We start from the raw sequence: 16,927 nt of genomic DNA on the forward strand, positions 1-16,927 counted from the left end.
ATACTCTGATTTCTGTAGTCTTTATCACACAAATAACTTTCCATAAGCATACTATCCAAATGTGAAAAGGTAACTCTTCACTTGCTACTGGTGACGACAGAAAGCTTGAGAAGCTGAAAAAATTATCAGCTGCTTCATATAAGTGAAAAAAGTCACTTACTTGTCCAGTCAGAGAAATTTTCCTATTCCAAGACCTCTGAAACTCATCCTCATTCCACCCATATCCTTCTTTTTTCCCCCACTACAATGGTTGGTGTCATTGTGCCACAGAACATGTTATGAGAGGACCTGCTGGTTACAGCTACAAGGCAGATTTCAGAGGTATTCAATGTTTACTTCTGAAGCAAGACCACAAAGCAGGTTATACATTCAGTGGACAGAAAAGCATTCACACCAATCCCTGCAGCAAAGCAGAGAAGTTACTGGACACAGTATCACCTAGTCTGGGATGTTAGTGCCTGCAGAGTGTCAGCATGAAAAAGAGGATTTCTCTAGCACGTGCAGAGGACCATTCAGAGTTACCTTCCTCAGTCGGAAATGCGTAACTGTGGCCATTTCTAACTTGATACTCTCACACTAGCCCATCTGTCACCAGCAAACAGACCAATATTATGTAGATGTGCACTACTACTAGGAAGGAGTTGTCACAATAGTGTAAAGCTTGCCAATCCTCTGAATTTCCTTGCACTTGGGCATTCCCACATGCATACTGGTAGTATTTATGGAAATTGTGTTCCCATTATTTTCTTCCTACATCAGTACCTGCTATCCAAAACCAGAAAAGGTGCGCTTCTCAAAGCCCATAACTACCACCATGGCGAATTCATTTATGTTTGTGGAGATCAGTTTAGAAAAGTCTGTGATGCAAGAATTTAAGACTCGCATCAGCTTTGTAACTTAAACCGGAAATCTACGTTATGATGTAGGTATACACGAACATTTTAAGTTCCTTCAAACCTACATTTTAACCAACAGCAGCCTGCCTCCTTTTATTCTGGGAGGCTGCTCACCTTTTCCAATGAAAGGTTTCTTTAGCTGAGGTACGCGAGTTACAGAAAGAACAGCGGAACTCAAGATAAGCAGATGCAAGAAGAAAGCTGGGTGTGTTTTTTGGAGGTGAGGCTCACTGGCTGGTCTGAGGCAGCAAGCAATACCCATTTTCAAGTTTTATTCGCACACCATATCTGCAAGAACAAGGGGCATATTTCAGCTAAACATTCTCACCTAGACACAAAGCTCCACGAATTCAGCACAGGGATGTACTGAGGAAGAGGTGTCATGTTTCAGATGTGTGCCTGGCTTAAGGCTTCCAACTCGCCTGTTCCCATCCTAGTTTGAAGTACAGGATAACACTGGAAACATCACAGTTGAGTGTGGTAAACAACATCAAGGGACTGAGTGAGTCGAAAAATAGCCCACAGATGCTTTTTTCTCCTGCTTCCTGCCCTGCCCATGAGCTCCTCAGCTGCCTCACCCACAGTCACCCAGTAATCCCAGAGCAAGAAGGATCAGGGAAAGGAGGTAGAGAAAGATACAGAAACCAGCACTGAGAGCAGAAACTAATAGCAGGTTCATAAGCACAGGACTCCTCCTTTCAGTGGTAACAATGGCTTCAAAATAAAACTGGTTGAACTACAGCTTTAGTGCATCATAACAAGATAATCTAAAATCCTTCTGCATATAACCTGCCTCGCCTGTTTGGCATGCTTATTGGTTTTAAGCAGGATGACTGCATGTTAAATTGATGAGGTTTATTGTTACTTGTCAGGTTTCTTGTGTCTATTGTGTGCTTCCATTAATTTTTAATTATGCAACTTATACATATGCAGCCAATTTGCATGAACAAGCTAAGATGGATAGGTCGATGTCTATATCCAGACTTTTAAAATCTGTATTTTAATTATACATTAGTAATAAAAGCAGTAATGCTTTGGCTGAGGAACAAAAAATTTCAAAAAATTTTTCATAGACTTAAGAAAAGATTTGTTCCAATAATGCAAATTTAAACTAGGAAAAAAGGACAATTTGAAAGTTTTGAATCTATACACAGCAGTCAAATCAGCACACTTCCTCTGGGAGGAGGGTTAGGAATCTTGGGTGTTGTGGTGGAGTAATTTGGGGTTTGCAGGTAATAGGAAAGAATTTGAAAGAATTTAACTCCTACAGGCAGAGAGATGCTCTCAACAGAACTTCCTCAGAAATCAGCTTTCTGCTAACACAGAAGCTTCAAGGTCTGCCAACAGGGAATGAATAGAGAGAGAAGGTGAGCTGGAATTCAGATGGAGTGCAGTCTTAAATAGGTTTTGCCTTCTCATTAACTCTGCTAGCTACCTCTTAATTTCCTGTCCATTTCTATAATTCACTCAGTTCAGTGCCAAAATTTCAAATCCTTTTGCCTCAACTCTGAGGTAAAAGTAGTTGACTTGAAAAAATAATATGATCCTATCATAGGGCCTTCTTCCTTGTTCCTTGCCTTTTCCTTGTTCTGATCACTCTTCTTGAGCTAGGCAAGCTTCAGAAAAGAAGGTAAGTCTTAGAGGCACTGTGTCCTGCACGATTCCTGGATTTTCAGGTCTGATAGGCAAGAGGAAGTGCTTAGCAATGGCCTCTCAAAGATCTGACCATCCACAGTACTAACTCCACATCCAGAGAAAACTGAGCCACTTCCACAAAGACAAAATTTTTCATCCTCCATTTCAGAAGGATATTCTGGAGTCTTTTTAGTCCTGATAGACTGAACAAGGTTCAGTGGTGAGGTCTGAGGGTTTTTTCATTCGTTTTATAAAATAATTTTCCCCATGCTTGGAAATAGCTCAGATTTCTAGCATATATAGCACATTCTGCCCATATAACTGGTCTTTAAATAGCACCCAACACTGTGCTATGCTTTGTTTCACCTAAAGTGACACTGTAAGGTAACATCAGTGATTTCATTTGAACTTCTGTATATTGCTCTGATGTTGGAGGATGTATTCCTGCCAAATCTGATAGAAAAGCAAATTACCTCATCGAACCAAAGAAGAGGTGGGAAAACAGAGACTCTTCTTCTCTTGCTAGCTACCCTTTAAGCAAGGATGAAGAAGCAGAACTGAAGGTAGGAGGGCATCTTCAAGATCACAAATACCCAATATTATGAATAAAATCAAATATCAGTTTATATATTCTGGAACACAGTGCTAATGACTTGGAATATAATAAGGCTAATTGTGTTGTCTCCTCTGAAGCACTGCTAGTAAACAGTATTTCCATGGCAAGAATGGACTGCCAACAGCGAACAGACAGATCCTATCTTTAAGGTCTTGGTCAAGCTCTGAATCATCTACACAGAAGGAGCTATCAGTTACACTACGCTCAGTGCCTATTTACCTGCCAGTCATACCCTAAACAAAATTTGGGTCTGTTTTGGTATCCCTTGCCAAAACCCTGTCAAACTGCTTAGTTTTAATCCTTCATCTCCTTTCAGGCCACCTCTCTGCAATGAAAGCATGGGAGTGATGTTCCAACCACCTCGACTCCAGAAGGAAAACTAGTAAATATTTTGGAAATATTGCTGATGCAATTTAACACTTGTTTACAAGGCAGTTAGCCTTCGGCATATGCTTGTATACTCAACATAAACCGGGAATCACTTGTGCAATTCAAACCTTTCACTGATGCAACTAGCAGATTGCTGTAAAGCTTTTAAAGCTGTTGACATTACTATTAATTAGGGTTCCTTGCATAGCAGAGCAAGTAACCTTTCCGTGATGTCTGGATGATCATGTCTCTGGCTTAGAAATATTCTGACAATCCTACAGCTGCTTTCCCATGCTGCTTTGCATGCAATTTAGTTTCTCAGTCTGCTTACCTATGTGTCTCCATCTCCGAGGTCACAGTAACCAGATATTGCCTCCCTGTTTCATTGCTGGCAGGCAGTTAAAACTGTTCCTTTGCACTCTGATTCTTCTAGGATCAAGGTACTTTGTAAGTACTTTGACCTGGCTATGGCTAGTTGCATGGCCTGTCTGCTCACTGTGTTTCCAAACCATCTTCTGATCTTGGACCTTACTGCTTCCTTTAGAGGAAGGCAGGAAGTAGATAGTATTTATCTATGCCACCTTCTATCAATCTCTTTTCTGTAACTAAGTGCCTTCATCTGATTTGTGAGTATTTTCTCTTGTGATGACAAGAGATGAAGACATTACCTTAGCTACCTTTCTAGGCCGTCTGCACTAATTATGGTATATAGTATAACCCTACATTTGATTGAAGAAAGCTCCCTTACATTGAGAAGACAAACCTGTTCTTCAGCTTAGATCCCACTGCTTGTAAAACTGGAATCTCAAATGAGATTTTTCTAAATGTTAAAAAGTACCCACAGTCTGATACACGTATATCTATAGTAGCGATACCTACATCAAGTAAAAAAATCTCATGTCACTAGGAAAACTTGCAGTGACAAACAGAAGCTTAAAGAAATACATCAGACCAGACAGTATTAAGCTGCTATCTTGATGCTAGGGAGCCCAATTGGGTTGCAGTTTTCAGAGTAGTAGTATATAACGTCACTGCACTCTTAACTTCTTGTATCAAGAGAGAAGCCTGCCAAGTGTAACAAAACTTTGCCAAACAAAACCAGCCAGCATGTATTAAGTTGGAGCCTTTACCATTTTCCTTTTGGTATTGGTCACCAAACAAAGATCCTACTTCAGTACCTTTAGTAACTTCTAGCATCATCACTTCAGTGAAGTAGCAAGTTCAATTACTACAGCATATTCCACACCTACGGTCAAATGAGTTCTCCAATTTTTTTGCTAAACTAAAGTGAAATTACAATTAGAGAGACAGCAGTACCATTTGTACTTTGTAAATCCACTTGTGTGTGCCAAAACCCCCTCCATTTTTCTTTTGTATTTTGTTTCTCTTCACTGTCCACTGTAACGTAGAACCAGAGCCCAAAATACAGCATTCATTTATTTTAAACAAACCGTTTATTGATAGGAATCTATGTGTATCTCTCTGCCATTAACTTGATCTCAATCAAATCATAAAGGCAAAAAGAGACTACAGTCTTATTTTGAAAGAAAGCACAAATGAATCAGAGGACCATTGTTCCACAGTTTGAGATGAGATATAAACAGGCACAGCCCGGGTGGGGAAGTTGCCTGATTTTGTAGCCAGTTCAGCAGAATATAACCACATAAAATTCGTTTTGCAATCCAGGAGGAGGAATGTGTGCCCACCTCTTAAGTACTAGGAAACAAAATGCAGAAGAGCATTGTTATACCACGACCTCAGGATACAGCTCAAGTATGTACTTTATACTCGAGTCTAACATCATAGTCTGGAAAGGAAAAGAAATACTGAGTTTGACGTACAGTCCCAGGAGCTTACTCTTCGTTTTTCATGTTAGCCATCATCAGCTTATTGAACAGCCCTAGGCATGCAACTTCACTCATTTTCATTCCCTCTTTAACTGATATTGCTCTCTACCTGCCAGGGAAACCTAAAGTTTGGCATCTGCAAAAGACTACTGTAACATCCAAAGATAATACATAATCAGATGCTGTATCCGTATCCTTATTTTCCTATTTGTGATACATATGGTTAAATATTTCCCGTGTTTATCCTGTATGAAAGATGATGCAGATGCTTTTGAGGCAAAAAACACTTCAGGCTGACTTTTTCTGACATATAATTGCACTGTCAGTCTTTCACAGTGCATTAACAGTTTGGTACTAAGTACATAGTCAATCCCCCACACTGCACCAATAATGTCATCATCACTATTCGCCAAACACATCTGTTGGGTTTGTTTTCAAAATCTGTATGGGAACCTTGAAAGAAAGTTTTATTTTGGGCAGAAATAATTTCCTTACTTTTCCTTTAAAAATCTTTCAAATAAATGTTACCATACATGAGTAAGGAAGTTAATCTCACACTTCAGAACAGAGCCCAGTGGCATACAACTATTGCTACTATCATCACAGTTGCAGCACTAGGACTTGACCTCAACCACAAATAAGAGGAGAGCAGGGAGTATGAGGAGCTACATTTTCCGTACTTGAGGATACTTCAGCTTTTCTAAATTGCTATATTTAATAACTTCCAGGCTACAGCCAAAACCAAAAGTTCTAAATAGTTTCTTGTAAGCCTCCAAGGAACTGCTCTTCTTAAGAATGAAGTTCTCCTAGCAAAAAAGTAGCTAATTAAACATACTATGCAATTTCTGATGTGTCTCCTAGCTGTCAGTAAAGGCTAGGAAGCACAAGATCTGGATTTGTAGGACTTAACTGCAGGCAGCTGATGTGAAAGTTACACAGTGTCATTAGTGACTCAGTGTTAGACATATTGTCAGTACAGATTAGCTAACAAAGCAATGCTGTCTCAGTATTGACTCCTCCAGCGGATGTTCCACAGCTCTGTCCTCTCCTCAACCCCTAATCCAACAAGACCACCAAAGAGAAGGCCGCACCCGCTCAGAGCCGAGCCTGCGGCTGCCCAGCACCAAGGCCACGCAGCCGCTCCAGAGCACTCTTGGGCTGCAGCAAGCACAGCGGGACCGGCCAGCATCCCTGGCGGCTCCCGGACAGGAGAAACACACACAGAGGAGAAGGGGGTCTCTGCAATCTAGGTATGGCCTCAGCAGCTACTGGGAATAGAGCGTTTGGGATGACTTGCATACAGAATTCTCAACAACTGGAGAAGTAAAGACTAACTGAAGCTGTATCATACAGGTTTTGGACTTCTTTCCTCTAATCATTACCAATGGCTATTAAGGGGCTATGAGGAAGCATTCCCTATGGATCCGAGACTGCAAACAACATCTCTTTTCTGTTACTGCCATCAATAATAATTTGCACTTTTCCTTTTTAGATTTCATATTAGTCAGTAACACATGCACATGTACTACCATTACACATACATTCTCCAGACACAGGCACTGAAATCCATCGCTGAAACACATTTAACTCCTCCCCACTCCCAAAAACCAGTAAATAAGTGTTCAGAGAGATGTATCACAACGAACTGAAGTGATGCACTCTTGTTCTCCAGGCACAGTCATGTTAATACTGGACATATGCCAACACAGTTATTTGAAGAACAGTAAATCAGCACCTGTCTCTCAGTATCAGCTATGAATGACTTTACACAAATGTGCATGTTTGCCAGCTGGCAAAACACAGAAAATCCCAGAGCTGCCAACCCAGCACATCTCCATCCAGTACAGAAAACTAAACACATCGTTTAACTGTGCTTGAGAAATTATTACAGAAAACAAGACAAAAAGTCCACAAACATTTCTGTGCCAAGGGAATCTTGCCACCTGCTTTGCCCCTGGGAAACTGCACAATGATACTCAGATTGGCACAACTTTTCTTCCCGAAGAAAAATCAAAGGCCCAAAGGACTCTGAACCGCAGAAGCTGTTGTACTAAACACAAATTCCAAGCTGGAGGTTATCTCCTATTGCAAGGTCCCACTTGTTACAATATCAGAATGCTTTTCTCATGGCTGACAGAGTTTGTGAGCATTCTCTCTAGTTGTGAGGACAACAGAGGCTGACCTCAGGCATTCAACATATCAGCTGCTCAACAAGAGTTAGAAGAGGCCAAGTTTCCAAATAGGTGATAAACACATTTCAAAATGGAAAACTTTACATTGATTTACATTAATTTTTTGGACTGAGTATTCTTTTAGCATCAAGTTTGTTTCAGTGATTTTTGTTCTGGCTTTTTCTAAAAAATAAATCCTTCACTTTCAGGGTACAATGACAGTTCTGTCGTATTTTCCACAGATCTCTTTCTTCAGCAGCGAAGCTGGCTGACCAAACCAAAGAAAATGAAATGTAGTATAAGCAAAACTGTCTTTCCCCTGTTAGTTTGCCTCACTCAGTATAGTTTTAGACTTTACTTGTAGTGATGCCAAGTAGGACTGTAAGAAAAAGTATTACGGAAATATGATTTTTAAATTTTCCTTCAAATTTAAAAGGCAAGGGTTTCATTAGATCTGCTACATGGTGACAGCTTTTGAGTCACTCTCAGTGTTTCCTCAGCTCAGTGTTATAAGGTGATTATTACATGCATATCTTAAGACTTCTAGCCAGAAAATAAACAAAAATCAGGACTTATTTCAGATAACAAATACGCACTAGCCCTCCATTCTACTTTGTATTTCAAAGCATTCTCAATTCTGCTAAATGTGAGTGCTCTGCAAGTCAGAAAGGTAATTATGAATTTTAATGATACTCACACGAGTGGGGATGAAGTGAATATTTTGCCCCAATTGTGCAATCCATAAAGAATAATAATGCAGATGAGGTTTTTAACTCCTATATTAATGTTCCATTGGCATAAGGCCTATTTATTACTACTTCCCCCCACAGCCTGTGCCCTATAAAAGCCTTGGCTAATTAAGTGAGAAGGACTAGGATGACAGTGACCTGGCACCTCAATAACTAAAAAATCATTAGCCTGGTTTAGTGATTACCATACAAATCAGCTTAGCAGCTGGTAGAAGGGTTCCAAAAGGCTGATAACTCACACATCAGTGCGAGACAAATCAATCTTACAAGACTTCTATTTTGACGAAGAAAGCACCGGCATCCTCAGGATTTATGCCTCATCCCAGTTCCAGAACGGTGCTTCTTCCTACTCCTGACAAGCATCGGAGTAGAAAGAGACTGATTAGAACCACCTAGCTGATATAACTGAAGAGCTTGAAATGAAGTTTCAAAGTTCTTCTGGCCTTCTTGGCCAGTTTATACAATACAGAGTGACTGTATTCCCAAGCAAACAATTAGCAGCATGATGTAACAATAAACTTAAGCATCAAATATCTTGCTTCTGTCATCTGAAGCAAGGTGCAAGAGTGTCCTCCACTAGTCAAAAGGGGAAGATTTTCAGCTTAAAATTGAATCTTATTGAAGTAAGAAGTGAGACCAAAAGGCACGTGTGGACAAGAAGATTTGCTGTCTGACTTTCTAACAGGCATCACATCACCCAGGGAGGGCAGCGACAGCTGCGATGGCTCTATCCCACTGCAACAGAACGAAAGAAGAAATTTAGAAGAGGAACAACGCCACCACACCTGGGTGAGGGAAGACACGCACTGCGCAAAGGGGTGTCACTTCTCAGTCACAAGGTATATTCCCCATGTCTACAAGACCAAATATTAGATCTGCATAACCGATATGTAGAATAATCCACTTACTCATTCCCTACTCATTTTCCAATCTAGGAGCTTCTGACACTATATGTCATAAGCAGAGCCTGAAGTATCTCATTTTGTCTGATGTAGCAACACCAATCTCAAGGAGAAAAAAATCCAAACATTTCAGGAAATAAATAAATAAATTGTCTAGACAACTAGTTTCCAAAATTGGTGGCTTTAAACTGTTGATAGCTGTAAGTTTCTCAACAACTTGCCAAGTTTAATCAAGAACATTTTAAATAAAACAAGATGGCTACAAATATTATCAATGAACCAATAGGAGAGGGAAGATAACTTCTGGTTGGTAAGGCTGGTCCCACAGCCATTTAATTTTCAAAATACGCACAATTCTTATTACAGCTTCTAGCCATTGGGCCTTACCATGTCTTTTTTTCACTACTCTAAATTAGAGTACTTTCAAACAACTGTTTTCTCATTTTAAGACTGTTTATGCACTGCAATGACATCAATTTTTATACACCAAACATGTTAAGACTGAAGTCATTCACTGAATCACTTTTCTAGTTATTAAATCAATTTTTTAGTTTCTTTTTCCCCATGTGTTGACACCAAGTGTTACAATTCTCCAGCTTCAGAAAAGTCAAATACCCATGTTGAAAAGTATTTAATCCATACAACTATTTCCTACAAATTTTTCATAGAGCAACTAAAATAAAATACCTTTTAAGCCTATCAAATAGTCCCACAAGTATCAAGGATATTGTGTGATCTCATCTCTAATGTTTTACACGGTTTCTGAAGAACACTTGCATTTGTTCAGGTCCCTGATCAGGCTGCTAATTCCAGAGGCAATCAGAGGGGATCCTTTCCTAGTGCAAACCTCCTACTAAACATTCATAAAAACATATTAGAAAATGAGAGAACTTTGAAACTGAAGCAGTAAGGACAAAGAAAAAGCGTGAGATAGATTTGAGGTTTCCTGTGAAATTTCACAGCTGATTTCTACTTCAGTGCTGCCTTCAGAATATTTTTAACCAGAATATCAGAAATACTTCCTTATGAGTTATGCAGAAAGATAATTTTGTTGTACTTCAAATTTCTAAATCGACAGCGTTACTATTTTATTTGTTAAGACAAAATTACAATCATTCTAAATAGAGAAGGTATGAGGAAAGCAAATCTTCCAGATGCTTTCTTACTACCTCAGTAGATTTTTACCATTGCTCTGCCAAGAGCTTCTGCCCTCCCAGCTCAACCAGATGAAGGAGCTGCTCATGCATATCCTCTTCACAGGAAGTGAGAGTAACTTTATCTACTGCTGGAGGTTTTTCAGCCCAGTGTAGCTTATAACGCAACCACTTCTCTCTTGCTCAATAAAATTGATTCTTCAGAGATACCTGGGAGTTAGTATCTTCCATTGCAGTAGTCTCTACCATTAGCTTTAAAGAACGGGTTAAGGAGACGTCCATGAGCAATGACAGATAAAGCTGCTTTTGTCCTGGGACAAAAGGATGAAGAGCAAGATGGTATGAAGTCTTTTCCAACCCTACGCTTTTGACTCCACCATCTATGAAACAAAGGAAAACAAAGATGTACAGCGTGGTAGGAAGGCCTAAACGGTAATAAAAATACCAACGCTTGATGTAAGCAGAACTTGCAGAAAGAAATTATACCTACTGGAAAAGAATTAGTTTCCAGGAAATACGTAAGTGCAATTAACTCCAGTACGCTACTAATGACAAGAGGAAAACTCTTGTTACTACACTGTAAGTCTGGGAACACAGTAAAAGTTCACACACACACTGTGCTAACCAAGCTACAGTTCCAGCAACACTAAATCTCATATACGACAGCTACCATAAAGAAAAACACCTACACACAATTAGTCTTCCAATTATCCTCTATATAATAAACACACAAGCATTCTGCCCAATTAAGTGATTTTATGGAGATACTAATGTCACCTTGAAGAATGTAATTTTGTCCTGAAGTCTGGTGACAAAGCAATTAAACTGTTCAAAAGCAAAGGCCAGAGTTGTACTAAGAGCCAAACTCATCCCCTAGTTTGGTATTAACAAAGAAACAAACTTTTTCCTATTGCCACTGTTTAAGCTAATAGTTATGAAATAAAAATCAAAAGGGTAAGTTAGGATTAAGAAAAGTTTATCTCCAGTTGGAATGCACAGAATTTCCTTGATTTATGCAGATATCTAACCCCTTCCCCCTTAAAAGAACTCAGGAGGAAAGGTATTGGTTTGACAGTCCTGACATCCCATATATGCCGCAAACAGGTGCACACAGAAGAGATACTAAGAACTTGCTTGTAGAGTCCTAGGAGTGTGCTGGGGCCTTGACCTGCGGAAGGGAGCTCCATACCAGCTCTATTCTTGGCCATCCTGCAAAGACTAGCAGTAATGCGCAGGCTCACATTTAGATTTAAAACACATGGACAGTTCAAACACTGCAGTGCGTGCTTATCTGTCAAAACTCAAGTTTAAGATTCCAGTTCCGGAAAGTGATGTCTGCAAACTCTGAGCCACTGGCTTCCACCATCATCTCCAGTGGGATTTTGTGGAGCACGGGCTGAAAACCAAGCAGCAGCTCCCTTACTTTGAATTCAGACTCTCTTGTCATTTTTCTGTACCTTTTCCATGGCCTTTTTGCAGTCATCCTCTACTTTTAATCTGAATTGGCATTCCCTTTTCTGCATGCTCATTTATAAAACTACTCAAGTGTCTCCTTCCCTCCTTCCACACATTCAGACACTTTACTCTTGGAAGAAGGCCTCCATTGACATGATATATCACTAAACGCCACAGGAAACTGAACCCTCTGTCAGTAATGAGTTGCTAGTGCAGTCAATAAGCAAAAAGACAGAAGCAGCTGTAGAAACAGCTCAAACTGGGAAGTTCGAAGTATAAAAGAATAGTTTAAAAAAAATAATGATAATAAAATATGGCCTGGATACAGCAAAAGAGGTTCTAGAATCTCCTATAATGGAAGTTTAAAGGACAAGACGAAAATAGCTGCCAAGAACAGGTCACATATGCTTGAACCTGACTCAGCTAAGGATACTGTAGTAGTTCTCATAACATCCCTTCCTGGCCTTACGTTAGTTTTAAAATTAGGTGTTAAGATTTATTAAGCTAATTGCAGAAATGTTTAAAATAGCAACACACACACACACCAACACACAGACTTCTGTAAGACATCTGACTTCATGCCACAACCCACTACAACTAGATTAAAGACTGGCTAACGATAGCTCAAGATACAGTTGTACGTGACAAAGCAGCACGAGACAGGGAAGTCTTTTACTGAGCTTCCAGAGGAACTGAGCTAGGCCTTCTCTTACTTAATATTCTGTGCTCACTTCCAGCTCACTCATGGAAGTTGCCTCGCAGAAAAATTTGAAACTTCTAAGCTTGCAGCATTAGCCTGTTCACATTATTTCACTAAGTAGTGAAGGCCATTTCGTATCTTAGGTCTATCTGAGCAAAAATTAACATATTGAAAAGAAAAACTTCACTACAAACAAGGATTGAAGGCTACAGAACAGGAGACTCACACCCATTAAACATAAGATACTAATGTGCTATGATAGCAAGTGGTGTGTATTATAAAAGGATAGTTTTTACATGTCATTGTTAAGAACAAAACTAGGGTATTCCGAGTTAGGATGTACACTTTAAAAAGATGCTGGAGAAGATATTGGAAAGACTTAAACCTATATTGCAAGCACTAGGTCATGCCCAGAGTGAGGCTGGGACAGGAAGATAAATTGGGACTACTTAACACACCAAAAGGGTCAAAACCTAACTTGATAATGTACATCTAATTTTTATACGGAGGAAAGAAGAAGTATCAAAAAGACACTGGCCCAGCAAAAACAAAATACAAAGAACAACTGGGTGGACTAGCAAGTCCAGAGACTTCAAACTAGGTACAAATTTACAACAGTGAGATAAAACACTGAGCACTGGAATCCATGATACTGTCTTTGAGGTCTTCAGTTCAGAACTGGATTAAATAACCAACAACAGCAGGGCAGGGAGGGAGCAAAAACCAAACTGCGTTACACGACATGTTATGCACCTCTCCCACTGCTCACATGAATGACTTTCCCAGATGTGTGCTTAAGATACAAACTATACTGACATACTGCTTAGAATATTTCATAAAATGGGATTTTTTGTTTCTCTGATAACTAATGTAAAATAGTAAATCTCTTCACTCCTACAAGGTTAAAGCACAGTTTGAGGTGGTCAATACTGTGGCCTTGTTGACTTGAGTTCTGTCTTCAAATCTGATCTCTGCCTGTCCCAAAGACAATCTTTGGAAGGCTGCACTAGCTTCAGCAGTTTTGTCAGAGCACGTTCACTGATAAACAGAAATTATTTTTCTCCCTGTTATACATATGTCAACTCTCTAGCTATTGGAGAGCGGGGAGCTTTCTACAGTTGAGCCCATCATTACAACAGCAGTGAGGTGTCCCTGCACTACAGAACTAATCAGAGTGACCCAAACAGGAATTGTTTCCCTCCTCTTGAATGATCTTCTGGTAGTACTGCTAATTAGATGGCTAGTTGTATTTAAAACAGCAGAACTGTCTGCAGTGAAACAGCATCCAGAACCGCCCAAGGCAAAACCATGAATTCACCATTCCTCAACAGTCAAACCCCTCAGATTCCCCAGTGATCACACCTGCACAGCAACACGACCTTCCTAACATGCAAATGCACAGAACACTGAATTTGTAAAATTCTATATTCCATCGGTGATCCCTGTTTTCATGTATACATGAATAATAAACTGCAAAAAGTCTACTTCTAAAAGACAGCCAAAGTGTCTAAGTATTTCCAGTCCCTCTCAAAAGTTCAGCTACAGAATGTAGAGCCAACAAGAACACCTGAAGGAGTTTTCTAGCAAACTGAATATTTAGTACTGGCTTTGAACCTGAAGGTGTACTTGTATAGAAAAAGATCCTGGATTTGAGTCTGACTGCTGTCCCAACACACACGTTTTATAATAAACAGTATCTATTTCCTAATATAGTATTTAGCTTCGGTATGATGCTTATCTTCCCCACAATTACTTACAGCTCCACTAGCCCTTACTGGTTTTCCCAGATAGAAATTTAAAGGTTTGGGATCATGGTTGGGCATTGTTCATTTACATAAACAGTCTGCCTAGCTCAATCTCAAAAGCAAACTTCAGTGTTTTTGCACTTGCCATTGAAAAATAGAACGGACACTAGTCAGTCAGCTGCTTCAAACTAGACTGCTAGCAGTTTGACAAAGTTTGGTTTTTCTAAACTAGTTTCTATAATACTTAGTATTCAGGCAAACATTAATGTTAATTGTTCTAGCGATAGCTAACAAAATCAAAATGCTAGTTTAATCTTTTATGCTGAATAAACCACAAAGTTTAACTGGTGTATGAATAAAGGTGCACTAGAAATGCTGAAAGATCATTCATAGCACATATAATCATTAATATTTACATCTAAGCTGCAACATACTCCTACTCCCACGTTAAGAGAAGGCAACTTCTATCCACTGTGATAAGACTATAACTAAAAACGAGTTTCCACAGAAAAGGATGGGGAGGAAGAAATCACTGAAAACAGTTGTCAGTTACAGCAAAACAAAATCCCAAACCATCAAAACAGTTCCAGCATTCTTTGCTGAATCACTTGAGTGAACCCAATGTATGATACTCACAAAACAACAGACAAACATATAATCGAAAAACGTCTGGTGACAGGGTTTTTTTGGAGACATCTTGCTAATTCAAAGGGAAGGCTTCATTGCTTTTGTGAAGTTACTTACGCAGTAAGTCTAGAACTCTTCTGGATTTTTTTTTTAGTCAATCATTTAGCTGAGAGCCTGCAGACCAGACTGAACTTTAACTGTGTCAAATCATGAGGCTTTTCTTCCTGGAAGCACATCAAGGTTCTTGCATGAAATCTGATGATCAGCACAGTAGGATTAATGATAGAGGTGGTCAAGCTGATGAACTAGCAGAACAGAAGCCTGCTTAAATGAGTATGGAACTGCATCCAAGACAAGGTCATAGCATTCTCACCCCTTTGTGCCAAAACTGAAGCGAGACCTTGTTTGAAACTGATGTGAAAGAAAAGGCTTTATCACTCCTTGTCTCCCTGCAGGAGGTCTGAGGTTGTTCCTGGGAAAACAGATACTAGATACTCAGACGACTAGCATCACTCTCTGAGTAATGTCACTGATTGCAGGCTGACACCTTGTGATGTCTAGTTTAGCTTACTGAAAGGGGGAATGGCACAGGAAGGATTTTAAAGAGTTAGCAGACTTACTTATGCACAGAAAGGTAAGGCAGATATCAAGGACTTCTCTCTGTCAACATAAGTTCTCAAACAGACATTTACCTCTGTATGTCACTACCTGACTAAATCAAGTACTCTCTTAAAATAAGATATTCTTAATAAATCAGTTACCATGAATGCTGGAAATTTATCTTTGCTTTTAGCCACTTTTTCCTCCACCTAATTCAGTTCCCTAACAATCAATAATACCATACCTTTCTGCTGGATATTCAGCACTTCTCCATGATGTTCCTCACCAATGCACAGTAGAATATTACAGCTATTTCACCTAGTAAGTCTGTGCACAAAGTATGTAGCTATTTGACTACGAAACATTTTGAAGTCCCAACAGAAATACAATTGGCAATACCACTATAGGATAAATTAATAATCTAAGCACTGGAAAATCCGAGTATTAAAGAGGGCAAAATCCTGAATTTACAGAATAGGAAAAGACACAATGTCTCATCAGCAACACTGAGATAAACCTAAGACAAAACTACTCCAAAACATGAATTCTGAAATTCACACAAACAAACCAAGGTCTGTTATTCCTCAGTTACTTAGAGATGACCCAAGTCTGTTGGTACCCTTACACACTTCACAGCAGCTTCGTCATAAAAGCTGTAAAGATGAGTTCCAGTGGCACAGGGAACTTTAAAACATTCAATGTTAAGAAATGTCTGGATATAAAGACAGTTGCTACAAAATGCATTACAGAAAGTTTTCCCAACAGGAACATAAGAAAAAAACACAAACAAAAAACCACAAAACCACAACAAACCTTGTTTTCAATTAGTATGTAAGCTGGCTTTATAAAGAGCTGACTTGTACCAAGTCTCCTACACACCTCAAATAAAATTCTTCATGTCTGCCCATTTGAAAGAATTAAAAACTTGTGTTAGTGGAAATTAAATTTCATATATCCAGCTAAACAGAAAAAGTTCTGTGGAGTCACTTGCCTTTACACAAGAGGACAGGTATATAGGAAGATCTGAATGACTTCGGGTATTAAAGCAACATTAAAATAATTGTCATTTTCTAATTCACGTATCTATTCACAGCAATAAAGCTGGATGAGAGATTTTTTGGTTTAACCTCTTAAAGAGATCACATGAAGTGAACCAACATAATATGTTGTGAGTTAAAGTTTTCCGGCATTTCACTGAAATGGAAATAATTTGGAGGGTGACTTCACGTAAAGTCAGGAACTAGGACAAGGAAACAAATTATTTTTGCAATGCTTGAAAGCCTGGAAGTCAACCCAATGCCCTACTCCTCTACAACAAACCTTACCAGAACCATCAGCACAGCAGAAATATCCCCAGCACTATAAAACTGAGGTTGCCTGTACAGTTTCACAAACTGCTTTACAAAGATCTTACCGACTTCCCGATTCATAGCAGCAAGTCACTGACCACACTGGATTTTC

The 16,927-nt window shown here is 39.3% G+C and overlaps 1 protein-coding gene across 2 annotated transcripts in view; it reads right to left on the minus strand.

The window, feature by feature from the left end:
* The window catches only part of TESK2 (testis associated actin remodelling kinase 2), a 79,394-nt gene that overhangs the window by 53,600 nt on the left and 8,867 nt on the right, over window positions 1-16,927 (minus strand). The gene's annotated exons all lie outside the window — the stretch shown is intronic.

The sequence above is a fragment of the Tauraco erythrolophus genome, chromosome 10 (assembly GCF_009769465.1).
Source record: "Tauraco erythrolophus isolate bTauEry1 chromosome 10, bTauEry1.pri, whole genome shotgun sequence".
NCBI classification, from domain to species: domain Eukaryota; kingdom Metazoa; phylum Chordata; class Aves; order Musophagiformes; family Musophagidae; genus Tauraco; species Tauraco erythrolophus.